Source organism: Macaca fascicularis, chromosome 13, assembly GCF_037993035.2.
Source record: "Macaca fascicularis isolate 582-1 chromosome 13, T2T-MFA8v1.1".
Taxonomy (NCBI): domain Eukaryota; kingdom Metazoa; phylum Chordata; class Mammalia; order Primates; family Cercopithecidae; genus Macaca; species Macaca fascicularis.
In genome coordinates this window covers 13,283,818-13,300,616 of record NC_088387.1, presented here as the reverse complement: position 1 = coordinate 13,300,616, position 16,799 = coordinate 13,283,818, and the positions used below count along the sequence as shown (strand labels likewise).

Genomic DNA, 16,799 nt, shown 5'->3' with positions numbered 1-16,799 from the left:
CTCCCTTGCCCCCCCGGGAGATGCTCCCCGCGTTCTATTCCGCCCCGCCTTGGCGCGCCCAGCAAACGTTGTGACCTCACCCCCCTGCGGTCTCCCCCTCCCCTGACACTGCCCCTGCCCCCACCTGTGGCGCTCCGGGCATCTCTAAAGCCCCCAACCAGAGTCCTCCAACCCACCCGCGAGGCTCGCGCACCAGCAACGCGACCCCACCCACAGGGACCCCGCCCACCTGTGGCGGTACCCCCGCATCTGCGACCTCCCCCATCGCTAGCGCGGCCCCTACCTACGACGACCCCCGCGTAGGTGCTCCTGCCTACACACGCCCCCTCCCCGCCAGCCCCTGCCCTTTCCCTGCCCCTTTCCCTGCTCCTGCCCCTAGCCGCGCCCCCGCCCCCGCAGGCCCTCAGGTGCGCTCGGGCCCCGCCCGTCACTGCCCATTTGCGCTGGCGCCAGGCGGGGGCGCGGGCGGGGCAGCAGTTCCGAGTCCGGCGCGCACGGGCAGGGTCCCCATTGCCTGCCGCGCACCCGGACTAGCGACTACCCTCGGCCTCCTCGCCATGGACGCGGACGACTCCCGGGCCCCCAAGGGCTCTTTGCGGAAGTTCCTGGAGCACCTCTCCGGAGCCGGCAAGGCCATCGGCGTGCTGACCAGTGGCGGGGATGCTCAAGGTGCGCGCCCCCCTCCAGGCGGCGAGGTCGGGACGGATGGAGAGAGGGAGAACAGGGCGAAGGGGATGGGGGGATAGGGCAGAAGAGGCGGGGAGCGATGGGAGGACCCGGGGAAAGATGGGGAAGCGATGGGAAGAACCGGGGAGAAGAGCGGGGAAGCGATCGGGAGAACTGGGTCGAAGCCTGTGCCCGGGAGCGGCAGGGCAGGGGTACCTGCGGGGCAGCGTGAACCGTCAAGGCAGCCCCGGGGTCCTTGCCGGGTGGGGCGGAGGAGGAAGGGACATGGCGGTAGGAACCTCCATCCGAAAGATAGTGAGCTTTCCATCCCGTCCGGTTTATGTTTTAAATTGAACCTGGCAGAGGGGTCGCCTGGAGCGCCCTCGGGGGTCGTTCTGCCTCTGAGCTGTAGGACTGGGCCGGGCTTCCCCTCCGAAGCGAGGGTACAGCGCGATCACTTCCCAAGTGGCCCCCCGCCCCCCAACTCCGCCCCACGCCACCACCCAGCATGTCGAGGAAGAAACGGCCGCGTCCCCGCACACCTCCTGTAGCCTCGTGCCCCGCGCGGTGTGGGCGGGGTCCCGGCTGCGCAATGCAGGACGCGGCGGGGGTGCTCTGGGTTCCCGCCTGGCGTCTCCGAGGCGGTCCGGCAGCCCCTCGCGTTTCCGCTGGAAGATTTACAAAAAGGGTTTCTTGTGCTCGCATGTGCTGTCGCCTTCCGGCTCGTGACAAAACTGAAAACTAAAGTGGGTCTCAGGCCCTCCCCGCCAGCCTCCGCGGACCGGAAGGACCAGGAAGCGGGGACTCCGGGACGTCAGCGGCGCCGCGGCGCGGGCTCTGGGCTTCCCCTGCCCTGCAATGTGGAAGCGGCTCTCCAGGAGGGGCCCGAGCCTGGACCCACGACGCGGGCGCGCCGGGAGGACATTTAACATTGAAGAGCGGGAGGTGATGGAGAGTGCGCTCCCTAGGCCCCGGGTGCACGTAGGGGCGCCTGTGCCCGGGATCGGGAGGGTGAGGCCTTCTCCGTCAGGTAGACTTGTTAAATCTATCTGAAAGTCACAGATAACTAAGTGTCAAGTCGTCACAGATATTTATGTATCCTGAATGAGATGGCTACGGAAAACATGAAAACATCGTTACTGGTTACGTGCATGATGCATCCAAAACATTGTTACCTGCACAGTGGCAGCACTGATACTTGTGGGCTTTTGAACGTGTGGACTGGAGTGTTAAGAGTCCTTCAGAGTCATGACAGTAGTTTGATTTGAATGTTCTTTTCTTGGCGAATAAATGCTGTACATTGAATTTACCCAGGAAACTAGGAAGGTGAACCCACACGAAGGACACAGGCCTGTGGGCTGCTCCAGGCACCATTAGGGCGTTGCGGGGCCTGAGCCATGGGCTTCCCGTTCAGCCTCTTGAGAGCCGTGACGGCGTCTCTGTTCTGCCTCACACTGGACCCGCTAGTTTCATATTCTTGTTATGGTTCCGAAGCTACAAGCGGTTGGATTCTGCGAGTCGCTCTCTGTCTTCCTCCTCCAGCTGCTTTCAAATGGGTCGTCTCTTTTTTTAGAACTGCTTTTTTAAGCAGTGATTGATGGGGTGAGTTGTAGTGCTGTCCTGAACTGCAGAGGGAGCGCACTGAGGAACCTGGGTTTTGATGCTGTGCACATCAGCTGAGTCAGCAGCCCAGGGTCCTGTCAGTCCCATTATTAAGCTTATTTCTTGCTCTTCGACGCCTTAAAAAAAAAAAAGCAAACTCCTGCTTGCTGTCACTGGCTGTTTGGCAAATGGGTGTTTACCCTGGAAAGAGGGACATTTTGTCCTCTGGACCGTCTAAGGCGCCCTTTAGTGACATGGTCCGTTTCTGACCACTCTATTCTGTGGGCGTCCTTCCTGCTTCCACCTTCCCTTTCCAAACGCCTCCGCCTCCAGGGCTTTAATTTTCCTTCTGTGTGTGTGTCACGCAGAGGTTACGACTATTGCGCCAGTGCCCTTATTTTTTATTTATTTATTTTTTTTCCTGCGGAGGTCCCAGAATTTGCTACATCTCAAAAGAAGCAATTGCATCCATTTGTTCGCGATGATCATAAACAGTGCCCTCTAAGGGAGACTAATTGGTCAACCCGTCTGCTGTGGGTAGAAAGACAGCGGTGGCCGCGGAACGAGGGCTCTGCCTCTTCAGAGCCTGCACAACCATCCTGCTTTCTTTCTTCAATATCCAGTAGGGGGGTTAATTTGAATAAGCCCTTGAAACCAACAAAGCAGGAAAGTGCAAAGACATTGAGTTGCGAGATTTAAAATGACAACCAGCAGCCTCTCATTCTTCCTTCACTGGGGGTTGCCGCTTCGTTTTGGGGCTGCAGGGTATGTTTGGCAGCGACATCGGACCTTTGTACTGTGTGACTCATGAATTGAGATAGTTCCTTACTAAGTGCTTTGTGCTGTAGGTATGAAAATGGGGAAAGAGGGAGCACTGTCCCGGGTGGAGAGGCGTGGAGAGACGCTGTGGTACATAGCAGGTCCTTTTCTTCTGGGCTCCTGGTTATAAATCTTTTTTTTTTTTTTTTTTTCTAATAGCCTGACAGATGGTTTTTGTGTCTTTTTTTTTTTTTTTTTTTAGTCGGAGCTGGCTCTGCCGCCCGGGCTGGAGTGCAGTGGCCAGATCTCAGCTCACTGCAAGCTCCGCCTCCCGGGTTTACGCCGTTCTCTTGCCTCAGTCTCCCTAGTAGCTGGGACTACAGGCGCCCGCCACTTCGCCCGGCTATTTTTTTTGTATTTTTTAGTAGAGACGGGGTTTCACTGTGTTAGCCAGGATGGTCTTGATCTCCTGACCTCGTGATCCGCCCATCTCGGCCTCCCAAAGTGCTGGGATTACAGGCTTGAGCCACCGCGCTCGGCCCTGGTTTTTGTGTCTTAATTAAAAGATTGAAGACTGTGGGCCCGACCCAAACTAATTCCATTGGCATCAGAGAGAAGGATTCTGTGCATATTTATCTATAGGCATAATTGATTTTTTTTTGGTCCAATTATCTGGTTAGTCAAATCATACATTACAGAAATAATATTTAAAATTAAAAAACTAAAAATAAAAAATGTATCTGTAAACCTATCCCGCTTCCATTCCAGTCTTTGTCTCTGTGTAATTTTAGAACCGTGAACCACGATGTACACAGAGTTTATACTCTTTTAATATCTTGCTACTTCATTGTTTTAATGTTTAATCTTTAGGTTGATGTATCACAGGTTGCTTGATCATTTCTTACAGGTGTTTGGTTTAGTTTTTTTTTTTTTTTTTCCCTTTAACTCTAATGTAAATTTGAGTATTTGGCTGGTAGTTTTAGCAGGATTTAAGGCAGAGCCTCAGTTAGGGCCGCGGATCGATTTATGGTCCCTAGTTTGAGGAGGGAGGCGGCAATCTGCCCTTTCTTCTATAATTGATATGTTGAATCACAATGGACATTTACTTGATTTTGAGCACTTGGAACTCCCCTGGGGTTCACTGATATTGCAAGGTCAGGACTGGGGATCTCCTGCTGGAGAGGCCCCCAGCGTGCCCAGCGCAGGGTCCTGAGCGCGTTGCTGCAGGACAGAAGCCCTGGGCTTTGTCCTCCAGCAGCCATCACTCTGGGAAGGACTGGCTGCTCCAGGAATGAGGTCTATGCTCTGAAACCCACAGTCAGCAGACCAGCAAAGGTCAGCACAGACGACCTTCTATGAATCATTCATTTAACAAGCATTCATGGAATACACACTCCTTGCAGTTGGAACTTAGAGTGGAAGGCCATCAGCTCACTGTTGTCTGAGCAGAGCTTGATCTCTGGCTCCCTGTTGTAGCCTCCGCTCCTAGGAGGTGCACAGTGAGTGTTGGGGAACCCTCCACAGGCACAGTTGCCGAACAAGGACCCCTCCCAAGGGCGTCAGCCCTGGGCCCTGAGCTCTGAAGAGGAGGAGGGCATTCCTAGGGTCGACTTCCCTTCTGGATACTGAGCTCTGCACAGAGAGAAACTCTTCCACATTCACTGCGGTGAAGTTCCTAAAACAAATAACACTTTAGAGACTGGGGCCTGCATTCCCCGGAATTTCATGGCCACAGGTGGTGGCTGTACCGTGCGACTGGAGTCTGCGTTCCCCAGAATTTCTGTGGCTGCAGGTGGTGTCTGCACCATGCAACTGGTGTCCCTGGAATTTCCGTGGCCAAAGGTGGTGACTGTACCATGTGAATGAGGGTCTGTGTTCCCTGGAATTTCCATGGCTATAGATGGTGGCTGTACCATGTGTCTGAGGGTCTGCCTTCCCTGGAATTTCTGTGGCTGCGGATGTAACTGTACCATGTGACTGAGGGTCTGCATTCCCTGGTATTTCTGTGGTCGCAGATGGTGGCTGTACCATGCAACTGGGGCCTGCATTCCCTGGAATTTCCATGGCCACAGGCGGTGGCTGCACCATGCATCAGGTCCTGTCTCAGGAGTTGGTGTCATTCTCTCTGTTACTCCCTCACCTGACACAGAGCGGCAGTTCCTGACCTTATCACTCCCAGGAAACACACAGGCATCTGTTTTGGATCCTTGTTTTATTTCCCCATTACCTTTGTCATCAAAGGGAAATTCACATCCCTATGAAGCCGAAAATGGTGTGGGGCCCCCTGGTGGTCTTTCCAAGGCATTATCAGCAGGTAAACTAGACCGTATGGGCCAGTGTACCTGAAATGAAAACAGAAAGGTAAGTCGTGTCACTAAGCTTTGCTAGGAGATTCAGGGTCTTTGTCAGTGACAGAGTCATCCAAAGTAAGTTGTTTGTTCACTGCAGATCGACACGGTTAGCTGTGTCGGGATTAAACTTACCCAGTGTCGACAGAGTGTAGCTTAATCCTCACGGAGGGGTGTCAAGTACATTGAAGAATAGCTGCTGAGCCTGCTATTGTCGGGAGAGGGGCAGGTGCCTCTCTCGCTTAGCCCAATGCTGAAGGAGGCCGGGCTCACGTCAGGCGGTGCGTGTGAGCGAGCTGGATGTTTAGCACGCTGGGACGATAGAGCACAAACATCTATTTTTAACTTGTGGGTGACCTTCTTCTGTGCTGCTTGAGTCTCTGTGGACCTTTCTCTGTTTCCTTCCTGAGGAGTCTATGCCAGGGTCCCAGGCGTTCTCTGCGCTGCACCTCGGCGCCTGCCCACTCAGGAGCCTCCTCCTGGTGGCTGTGGGACTGGGCTGGGCCCACACTGTCAGCATCGTCCGGAGTAAGCAAGCCCGTCCCTCCACACCTCAGTGTCCCCAGCTGTTGAACAGGGCTAATCAACTGACCGTCAGGATTAATGGGGATCAGATGCGCTCATCTCATAGCCCTGCTTGGTAAACAGCCACTTCCACTCTGTCCTCCAATGTGCTACTCTAGACTTTTTCTTTACCTCCATTTAGCCAGGTGATTCGAGGTGACAGTGACTATCAAGAGGGACGTACAGAGGAAATCAGTGGAAGAGAGCTGGAGGAGCAGACATGGGTGCAGGAACACAGTGCGGGGAGCACGGGTGCAGGGAACATAGGCATGGGGAGCACAGATAGGTGTGGGGAGGTGAGGATGGGTGCGGGGAGCGCGGATGTGGGCAGCACGGGTGCCCGGAGCACAGGTGTGGGGAGCACGGGTGCAGGGGGCATGGGAGCAGGGAGCACGGGGACCCGGAGCACAGGATATGGAGAGCATGTGTGTACTTGCTCTGCTCTGACAGATGCTGCTGAGCACGTACTCAGTGATCAGATGGGTCAGAGCCTCAGTGCCTTTTTTTTAGAAAAATTATTTCTTTTTTTAAAGATAGGACTTCCCTCTTCCTGGTGGCCCCTTTTAGTCGATACTCTTTTAAGCCTGCTTTTCCAGAGGAAAGCTAGGAAGGATGGCCTGTATAGGTTCCAGTCTGGGCATATCTGGAAGAATGACCTGTTTTAGGTTTGAGTCTAGTGTATCTGGGGACAACTTTGAACCTCCATTCAGAGTCCCCCAGCCACCTGTAGAGGCTTCCCAAATGTCTGCTGGGACTTTCCCCTCTGCTCGGGGATGATGAAGAGCAGAATCTCATCCTGCCACGACCTCTGGGGTCCTCCTTCCTGGAGGGCAGTGCCTTGGTGGCCAGTGTGTGTAGGAGGCTGGGCTGGCACCTTCGGGCTATGCTCTGCAGCGGGGGCTCGTGACATGGGGCATTCTTGTGCTCTGCACCGGGACTGTTGACGTGGGGCATCCTCGTGCACTGTGGACCACAAGCGGTGCACATGAGCCAGACAGCTCCTGGAATTCGGAGCCTGATTCTACCTCAGGCCATCCACCTGTCTGTGGCACTTCTGGGAGATTGTGGGGACCATATGAGTCTGTGTCCCCACCCTCACTGGCTGGACACCTATGCCAGGCTGGAGCTTTATGTGTCACCATGCCCTGTTCTGAGTTGTGTGAATATTTATTTTCATTACCTACTCTCATAAGCTTTCCTTTTTTAAAAAAAAATTCAGAGACAGACTTTGAAGTCCCCTGGCCCCACCCTCTGTGGACCTAATGGTATTGCAGAAATTATGGCTTCAATTATGTGTAATAACTGGGGCTACTTTAAAAGTCATGTAAAGGAACAAGGTGGAGTGGCCATTTCAAGCAGTACATCATGCTGGATTCTTCAGTGAACATTATCAGGCTTTCAACACATTTTCTCTTTTTATTTGCTTTGGAGAATATAATGGGTGCTCGGAAGCTGTTGGAATTTAGTAACAGGAAATCATCCTTAAGGAGCTATTTAAGCAAGGGGGCAGTTGGAGTAAATGTAAGTTATGAACACACACTTATTCCAAACCAGAGAAATAAAAGCACCAACTGTACTGGGGTTGAAAGTTGGTTGCTAGTGTGTCTTTCCTGCCCACAGTGACTGTGGCAGTGCTGTGGCCAGGAAATTCTGGAAAGAAGACTTGGTGCCAGTGGTAGTTTTTGTGACGATTCATTTGCTTTCAGCTCAAGTGACTATAGTCTAACTTGCAAATGGCTAGGTCTCCACCAATGGACCACGACATTGACATAGGACAAATGAGAAATGGCCCTTGGGTTTTTAACAATTATTATTTTTAATGGACACATTATGGTACATATCCATGGGATACAGTGTGATATTTCAATACATGTTTATCATGTGTAATTAGCAAATCAGGATAATTAGCATGTCCGTCTTCTCAAACATTTGTCATTTCTTAATGCTGGGTATATTTAAAATCCTCCCTTCTAGCTGCTTGAAAATATACAATAAATTATAAACTACAGTCACCGTACAAGGCTATAGCACACTAAACCTCATTTTTACTATCTAGATGTAATTTTGTATCCATTAGCCAACCTCTCCTTTTCTGCCTTCCCGCCGCCCTTTCCTGTCTCTAGGTTCCACTGTTCTACCTTCAGAGGGTAGAATATCATTTTCCTCATAGAGATCTTTAACCCTCTTGGTTAGACTTCTTCTGAGGTATTTTTATTTTTATTTTATATTTTTGTAGCTAAATTGGATTGCTTTCTTGATTTCTTTTTCCACTGGCTCATTGTTAGTCTATAGAGATGCTACTGACTTTTATATGTTTATTTTGTATTCTGTAACTTTACTGAATTTGTTTATCGGTTCAAAGAGATTTTTGCTGGAGCCTTTTTTTTTTTTAATATATAAGAGCATATTGTCTGCAAACAGACAATTAGAGTTCCTCCTTTCCACTTTGGGTGCCCTTGATTTCTTTCTCTTGCCTAACTGCTCTTGACTAGGACGTTCAGTGCTGTGTTGGATAGGAGTGGCACAAGTGGGCGTCCTTGTCTTGTTACAGGTGTCAGAGAAAAAGCGCTTAGTATTTCCCCATTCACCATTATGTTAGCTGTGGGTTTGTCACATATGGCCTTTATCGTGTTGAGATATGTTTCTTTCAGTGCCTCGTTTGTTGAAACTTTTTATCATGAAGCAGCGTTGAATTTTATCAAATGCTTTTTCTGTATCTGTCGAAATGATATGGTTTTTGTCCTTAATTCTGTTGATGTGATGTAGCGTGTTTATTGATTTGTGTTTGTTGAGCAATCCTTGCATCCTGGGATAAATCCCACTTGATCATGGTGTATAATCTTTTTGATTTACTGTTGGATTCAGTTTGTTAGTATTTTGCTGAGGATTTTTGCATCTGTGTTCATCAGGGGTATTGACCTATAGTTTTCTCTTTTTATTGTGTCCTTGTCTTATTTTGGTATCAGGGTAATGCTTGGCTTGAAGAATGAACTTGGCAGAATTCCCTCGTCTTCAATATTTTTGGAATAGTTTGCGAAGAATTGAAATAAAAATTTGTAGAATTCAGCTGTGAAGCCACCTAGTTCTGGGGTTTTCTTTGTTGGAGACATTTTATTATTATATAGTCATACGTGTTACTCATTATTGGTCTGTTTAGGATTTCCGTTTCTTCTTGGTTCCATCTAGGTAGGTTGTACATGTCCAGGAATTTATCCATTTCCTCTAGGTTTTCCAATCTGTTGACATAACAGTTGTTAAAAATAGTTTCTAATGATCCCTTGTATTTCTGTGGTATCAAATGTAATTCTCCTTTTTTGTTTCTAATTTTATTTATTTGGGATTTCTTTTTCTTTCTTAGTGTAGCGAATGGCTTGTCTATTTTATTTATCTTTTCAAAAAACCAACACTCTTTTCTTCATCTTTTATATTTGTTAGTTTCCATATTATTTACTTCCTCTTTGATCTTTGTTATTTCTTTTCTGCTACCACTTCTGGATTTGATTTGTTCCTGCTCTTCTAGCTCATTGCAGTTCATTGTTAGGTTGTTTATTTTAAATCTGTTTTTTAAATGTAGGAGTTTATTGTTCTAAACTTTCCTCTTAATACTGCTTTTGCTGTATGCCATAGGCTTTGATATGTCGTGTTTCTGTTTTCAATTATTTCAAGAAATTTTTAAATTTCCTTCTTAATTTCTTCATTGACCCATTGGCTATTCAAGGGCATATTGTTTAATTTCTATGTATTTATACAGTTTTGAAAGTTCTCCTTGTTGTTGATTTGTTTTTTGTTTGATTGTTTATTAAACTTTATGTTCCAGGGTACATGTCCACAATGTGCAGGTTTGTTACATATGTATATATGTGCCAAGCTGGTGTGCTGTCCCCATTAACTTGTCATTTAAATTAGGTATATCTCGTAATGCTATCCTTCCCCCCTCCCCTCACCCCACAACAGGCCCCGGTGTGTGATGTTCCCCTTCCTGTGTCCAAGTGATCTCACTGTTCATTTCCCACCTATGAGTGAGAACATGCGGTGTTTGGTTTTCTGTCCTCGCGATAGTTTGCTGAGAATGATGGTTTCCAGCTGCATCCGTGTCCCTACAAAGGACATGAACTCATCCTTTTTTATGGCTGCATAGTATGCCATGGTGTAAATGTGCCACATTCTCTTAATCCAGTCTGTCATTGATGGACATTTGGGTTGCTTCCAAGTCTTTGCTATTGTGAATAGTGCCGCAATAAACATACGTGTGCATGTGTCTTTATGGAAGCATGATTTATAATCCTTTGGGTATATACCCAGTAATGGGATTGCTGGGTCAAATGGTATTTCCAGTTCTAGATCCTTGAGGAATCGCCACACTGTTTTCCACAATGATTGAACTAGTTCACAGTCCCACCAACAGTGTAAAAGTGTTCCTATTTCTCCACATCCTCTCCAGCACCTGTTGTTTCCTGACTTTTCTTTCTTTCTTTCTTTCTTTTTTCTTTCTTTCTTTCTTTCTTTCTTTCTTTCTTTCTTTCTTTCTTTCTTTCTTTCTTTCTTATTATTATTATACTTTAAGTTCTAGGGTACATGTGCATAAAGTGCAGGTTTGTTACATATGTATACTTGTGCCATGTTGCTGTGCTGCACCCATCAACTCGTCAGCACCCATCAACTCGTCATTTACATCAGGTATAACTCCCAGTGCAATCCCTCCCCTCTCCCCGCATCCCATGATAGGCCCTGGTTTGTGATATTCCCTTTCCCGAGACCAAGTGATCTCATTGTTCAGTTCCCACCTATGAGTGAGAACATGCAGTGTTTGGTTTTCTGTTCTTCTGATAGTTTGCTAAGAATGATGGTTTCCAGCTGCATCCGTGTCCCTACAAAGGACACAAACTCATCCTTTTTGATGGCTGCATAGTATTCCATGGTGTATATGTGCCACATTTTCTTAATCCAGTCTGTCACTGATGGACATTTGGGTTGATTCCAAGTCTTTGCTATTGCGAATAGGGCCGCAATAAACATATGTGTGCATGTGTCTCCATAGCAACATGATTTATAATCCTTTGGGTATATACCCAATAGTGGGATGGCTGGGTCATATGGTACATCTAGTTCTAGATCCTTGAGGAATCGCCATACTGTTTTCCATAATGGTTGAACTAGTTTACAATCCCACCAACAGTGTAAAAGTGTTCCTATTTCTCCACATCCTCTCCAGCACCTGTCGTTTCCTGACTTTTTAATGATTGCCATTCTAACTGGTGTGAGATGGTATCTCATTGTGGTTTTGATTTGCATTTCTCTGATGGCGAGTGATGATGAGCATTTTTTCATGTGTCTATTGGCTGCATAAATGTCTTCTTTTGAGAAGTATCTGTTCCTTGTTGTTGATTTATAGCTTTATTCTGTTACCGTCTGAGAATATCCTAGATGTTATTTCAATTTTTAAAAAATGTATTGAGACTTCTTTAGCAGCCTAGCATGTGGTTGATTCTAGAGAATGTTCCATGTGCCGATGAGAAAAATGTGCGTTTGTATCTGTTGGATGAAATGTTCTGTAAATGTCTGTTAGGTCCATTTGGTCTACACTGTACTTTCAACTTGATAATTTGTTGTTATTTTCTGTCTAGATGATCTCCAGTGCTGACAGTGGGGTTTTGAGGCCCCTACTATTGATGTGTTGGTGTCTCTCTCTCTCTCTCTCTCTCTATATATATATATATATATATATATATATGTGTGTGTGTGTGTATATATATTTGAGACGGAGTTTTGCTCTTGTTGCCTAGACTAGAGTGCAGAGGTGCAATCTCAACTCATTGCAACCTCCATCTCCCGAGTTCAAATGATTCTCCGGCCTCAGCCTCCCAAGTAGCTGGGATTACAGGCGTGTGCCACCATCCTGGCCTAAGTTTTTGTATTAGTAGAGACAGGGTTTCACCATGTTGGCCAGGCTGGTCTTGATCTCCTGACCTCAGGTGATCCACCTGCCTCCACCCCCCAAAGTGCTGGGATTACATGCATGAGGCACCGTGCCCAACCTCTCTCTCTAGATCTACTAATATTTGCTTTATGTATCTGGGTGCTTTGTTGTTGGGTGCCCATATACTCGTAATTGTTATATCCTCTTGCTATGTGGATCTCTTTATTATATAATTACCTTTTTACAGTTTTTGACTTAACTTGTGATTGGTCTGAAATAAATATAGCTACTCTTGCTCACTTTTGAGTTCCATTAATGTGGAACATGTTTTTCCATCCCTTCACATTTAGTCTATGTGTGTCTTTACGGCTGAAGTGAGTTTTTTGTAGGCAGCATATAGTTGGTTTTTCTTCTTTAAATCCACTCAGCCCGTCTATATCCTTTAATTGGGAAGCTTGGGGTTATTTTGCTATTGATATCACAGTCCAGACATTAAGATTTCCTCACTTAAGTTATTTGTACACAAATTAATATGAAGAGGAAATAGAGTTTTTCTTTTGTCTTTTAAAGATAGCGATGGATTATTATTTTGATTTCATGCAAGTGAGGGACTCACCATGCCTGTTGGAATTTTAGAATTTCTTTCCTGTTATTAGGAACAGCAATGATCTGTAATGGGTTCCTGGAATCATCCAGTGGTGTTCTGAATATCTTAAAAGTTTGCTTTCGTGTCTCATTTTCTATTTCTCCCCTAGTAGCCATGCACCCTGGGCAGGAGATGACCTTACATTTCCTTGGTTTTTAATGATTTCTTAGGTTTAGTGTTTGACACAGTTCGGATTCTGGATAAAATCAGCCCTTCTGGGAAGTGTGTAAATCAAACAAGGACTTTCTGGTGGTGTTATACAGGTTTCCCATGCCCCTGAGTACAGGAATAGCTCCCTGGGGAAGGAATATGGGCACATGATGGCAGGGAGCCATTCTTGGATGGTCCCATCGTTCTGCAGGAATTCTCATGCGGGGAGAAGAAGCACACGGTGACTGAGCTGGTAGGGATTCTGCTGATACTTTTGATCGTTATGATTTGATCCTGAAAGGTGATGTGGGATGAAGCGCAATATTTAGAATGCTGACATTCTTTGAAACAAAGATATGGAAAAAATCTTATAATTGCAGGGTGCTTTGTAGTTTTCAGCTGCTCTCATGTGGATCCTTTTTCATCCTTCTGAAATGCTTTCTCAGGAGAGAGCATTGTTCTCTTTATATAGATGAGGAGCCTGGGTTTCAAATGGTTAGGAATTCATCACAGGCATTGGAATCTTTGGTTTCCTGGAACATTTTCTATTCAAGTATAGACCACATGGCCTCTAAAGGCTGGCTCACTCTTTTTGTTTGTTTGTTTTGTTTTTTGAGATGGAGTCTCACTCTGTCGCCCAGGCTGGAGTGCGGTGGCCAGATCTCAGCTCACTGCAAGCTCCACCTCCCACGTTTATGCCACTCTCCTGCATCAGCCTCCAGAGTAGCTGGGACTACAGGCGCCTGCCACCTCCCCCGGCTAGTTTTTTGTATTTTTTTTTTTTTTAGCAGAGACGGAGTTTCACCGTGTTAGCCAGGATGATCTCGATCTCTTGCCTTCGTAATCCACCCATCTTGGCCTTCCAAAGTGCTGGGATTGTAGGCTTGAGACACCGCGCCCAGCTGGCTCACTCTTAACACCTCGATTGGGGATCCAGCCTCACCTCTGGGATGGATGGCAGGAACTCCACAGCCATCCTGGGTGCTCTGGTGTGGGGTGGCGGAGCTGTGGCAGCCCCTCCCAGCTGAGTAGCAAGGCCGGGGAAAGCTCATTCCATTCCCCTTGGTTCTAACCAGGTAGAGGCTTACACTGCACATTTCCTTAGCTGGGAACATTTAGAACTTTACATTTAAAATCTAATCTGTGATCCAGGGGGTAGATACATTGGTACTCACTGTACAAATCCTACATTTTTTGTATATTTAAAATTTTTTTCATGTGTGTCATGAACGACAAAAGAAATGCAAGCCCTTTGAGTTAGCTTTTCTGTATAGCATCTTCTAGAATCAGGAGGCTTGCCAGGGTTTTGTTTCATCACAAATCTTAATCTTTCTGCTCAAGAGATGGCATTATTAAACTCTTGGTTGTGTGGTTTCCGGGAAAGAAATATTCTAACTGAGTTCCAGGAATCACCTCTGTGGCGTTTCTACAGGAAAAGTGACCACTCTTGAAGCTTCACTGTCACTAGCAAGAATGATTGTGATGGTTTCTAAGCGGTCTCCGGCCAATCTTTAGTCTTTTATGCAGAGTGCTTTTATTCCAAGTGAAGTGCCCTTCTGTTTAATGGTGACCTCCTGTTATTACAGGGATTGCAGCCGCATTTGATGGACGTGAACCTGCTCATCTCTGGCTCCCCAGCTTCACCTCTGGGGTGGGTGGCAGGAGCTCCACAGCCATCCTGAGTGCTCTGGGGTGGGAAGTCCCTAGTGGGAGTGGAAGGTGCATGGCCGGGACGTTCCTGTCCCATGTTCCACACTGGTGTGTGCGCGTCTCTGCCTTGTTTCTTCCGTCCGTGCGTCTGTGGCGTTTTCTCCCTTCGTGCATCTGTGGCCTGTTTTTTCCATGCGTGCCTCAGTGGCGCGTTTCCTCCATCCATGCGTCTGTAGCATTTCTTCTGTCCGTGCGTCAGTGGCGTTTCTTTCGTCTGTGCGTCTGTGGCGTTTTCTCCATGTGTGCGTCTGTGGCGCTTTTCCTCCCTCCGTGCGTCTGTGGTGCTTTTCTTCGCTCCGTGCGTCTGTGGTCTGTTTCCTCCGTCCATGCATCTGTGGTGTTTTCTCCGTCTGTGGATCTGCGGCGTTTCCTCTGTGAGTCTGTGACCTGTTTTCTCCGTCCACGCTGAAGGCCGTCGCTTCTCTCTAGTCACCACTTACTGATCGCTCCCTGTGTGCTGAGCCTGTGTCAGGCGTGTGGCGTGTGTCACCTGTGTGGCAGGGGTTTGCGTGACACACAGGGACACACGCTTGGGGAGCCGCAGTGATGGGGTCATGGCCACGCAGCTCAGCCCTCGGTCTGAGGGGCTTGGTGCCCACCCAGCTCTTCCCGAAGCAGCCTCGGGGCAGATCCCAGGTCTGCTTTCTCTCCTCAAGGCACCTCATGAAGTAAATTAAGCAAATCTAAAGTAGGAAACAGTTGTGAAATGAGACCTGGTTTCAGGTGTGTGTGGTCATTTCTCTTTACATGCTTACTTCATATACCCCAAATGATATACTTTTCCACCTGGTGTAACAATTAATTACCAGCCATTACTGGTACAAAATTCCATGAAGGGTATTTGAGGAGGGCATAGTCTCAAAGCCATGCTTTATTTTCACAGCTGTGATTTGCATGATAAAACTGTCAGGACTGTGACTTTGTTATCTTATTTTTATTTTTAGACCCTTGAAAGGAAGTTATTTAGTGATTACTTATAATTATGAAAATAATCTAATGATTAGAGAACCTCATTAGAACAAGTATTATATTTTCTGTTCCTTATGTAAATGAAATCTTCTTAATCCAGGCCGATGTTGGCAGGAATGGTCACGTTTAAAATGGGTAAGATGTTTATGTGATGTGCAGACCTCCCTCATATCGTCTCTGGAACATTCCAGGACTTCCATCTCAATTCTCACTTGTTGACACCCTACCTTGTTTTGTGATTATTCTTGTTTGCATCAGAATTTTGAATCCACATACCTGAGATGATACTTACGTATGCATGTACACATGCACGTGTGTGCACGTGTGTATGTGCGTGTATGCGTGTCCATGTGCACGTGTATATGCATGCATGTATGTACATGTGTACGTGTGTATATGTATGTGTGTGCGTATATGCGTGTGTATGCATGTATGTGCGTATGTGTGCGTGCATATGTATGTACGCACACATGTGTACATGTGTGTGCATGTGCATACACGTGTATGTGTGTTCGTGTACATGTGTAGGTATGTGTATGCATGTGTATGCATGTGTGTGCACACAGGTGTAGCTTTCCCTTTCATACATGCTGTGTTGAGTATTGCTGTTAGGCAGTGACAACTTTCCATTTCCTCAGTCAGAAAATGGGTAGCTCATCATTAATAAAGATGAGCATTCAATATCAGGAATCCCTAAAGACAATTGAAATTGTCATATTAAAGAAATACATTCCAAAACAAAGATAGTGTTCTGTACTATGTGTTCACATTGAACTTTCCTATAAAAATTGGTGTGGATGTTTCCCACTTATTGGAAATCACATGACTAGTTTAAGCCAAAACGTGGAATATTAATTCTGTCTTCAGATCACCTTTGCATATTTATGATTGATCTGTTCTGTTGTTCTGGAAGCTCTGAAAGCCACTCTGTCTTACCCTAGCTGGTGCCACGGTTGTGAGAATTCAGGGAAACAAGGTGTCTGCCAGTTTCAGTATTTTAGATCTCAAGCTGCCTCTTTTCTGCATCATAGACCAGTCTTAAAGAAAGACACAGTGTGACTTGTAGTGGATTATATCAGTTTTATTTTCTGTGGCTGAATCGTCACTCTACCTTGTGAATTAATGTTATTTTTCAGATCGTCTTCATAACACAGGGAGGTTCTCCAGTGTTGAGTGCAGGTTCAGTGAAAGCACTAACACTGTTACTACGGACTTCAACAGACTTGTTTTCCGAGGTGATAACCCTGGAGTCAGGCATTCAGTGTCCGCCCATCACTTCACTTGGTTCCGAGTACTCGGTCCCCTCCTGCTCTCCTTCCCCTGCACCCTTACTTCTGTCTTACCTTCTTTTTGACTCATAGGCCCTCGGCAGATGGTGTGTTGGGGGCAGGTGTCTGCTGTGAATCTTCGATAACCTTGGGAGAGAACTTTTTCTTTGGAGCAAGACCCCTCTCAATAAACTTTCAGT

At 47.0% G+C, this 16,799-nt stretch overlaps 1 long non-coding RNA gene across 1 annotated transcript in view; it reads left to right on the top strand.

The window, feature by feature from the left end:
- Window positions 1–509: 509 nt before the first annotated feature.
- Window positions 510–16,799, top strand: part of LOC135966765 (uncharacterized) — an 81,228-nt gene continuing 64,938 nt past the window's right edge. Inside the window, exon 1 of the long non-coding RNA XR_010580357.2 lies at window positions 510–669. This is a non-coding gene — a long non-coding RNA (uncharacterized lncRNA). The remainder of the gene's footprint in view (window positions 670–16,799) is intronic.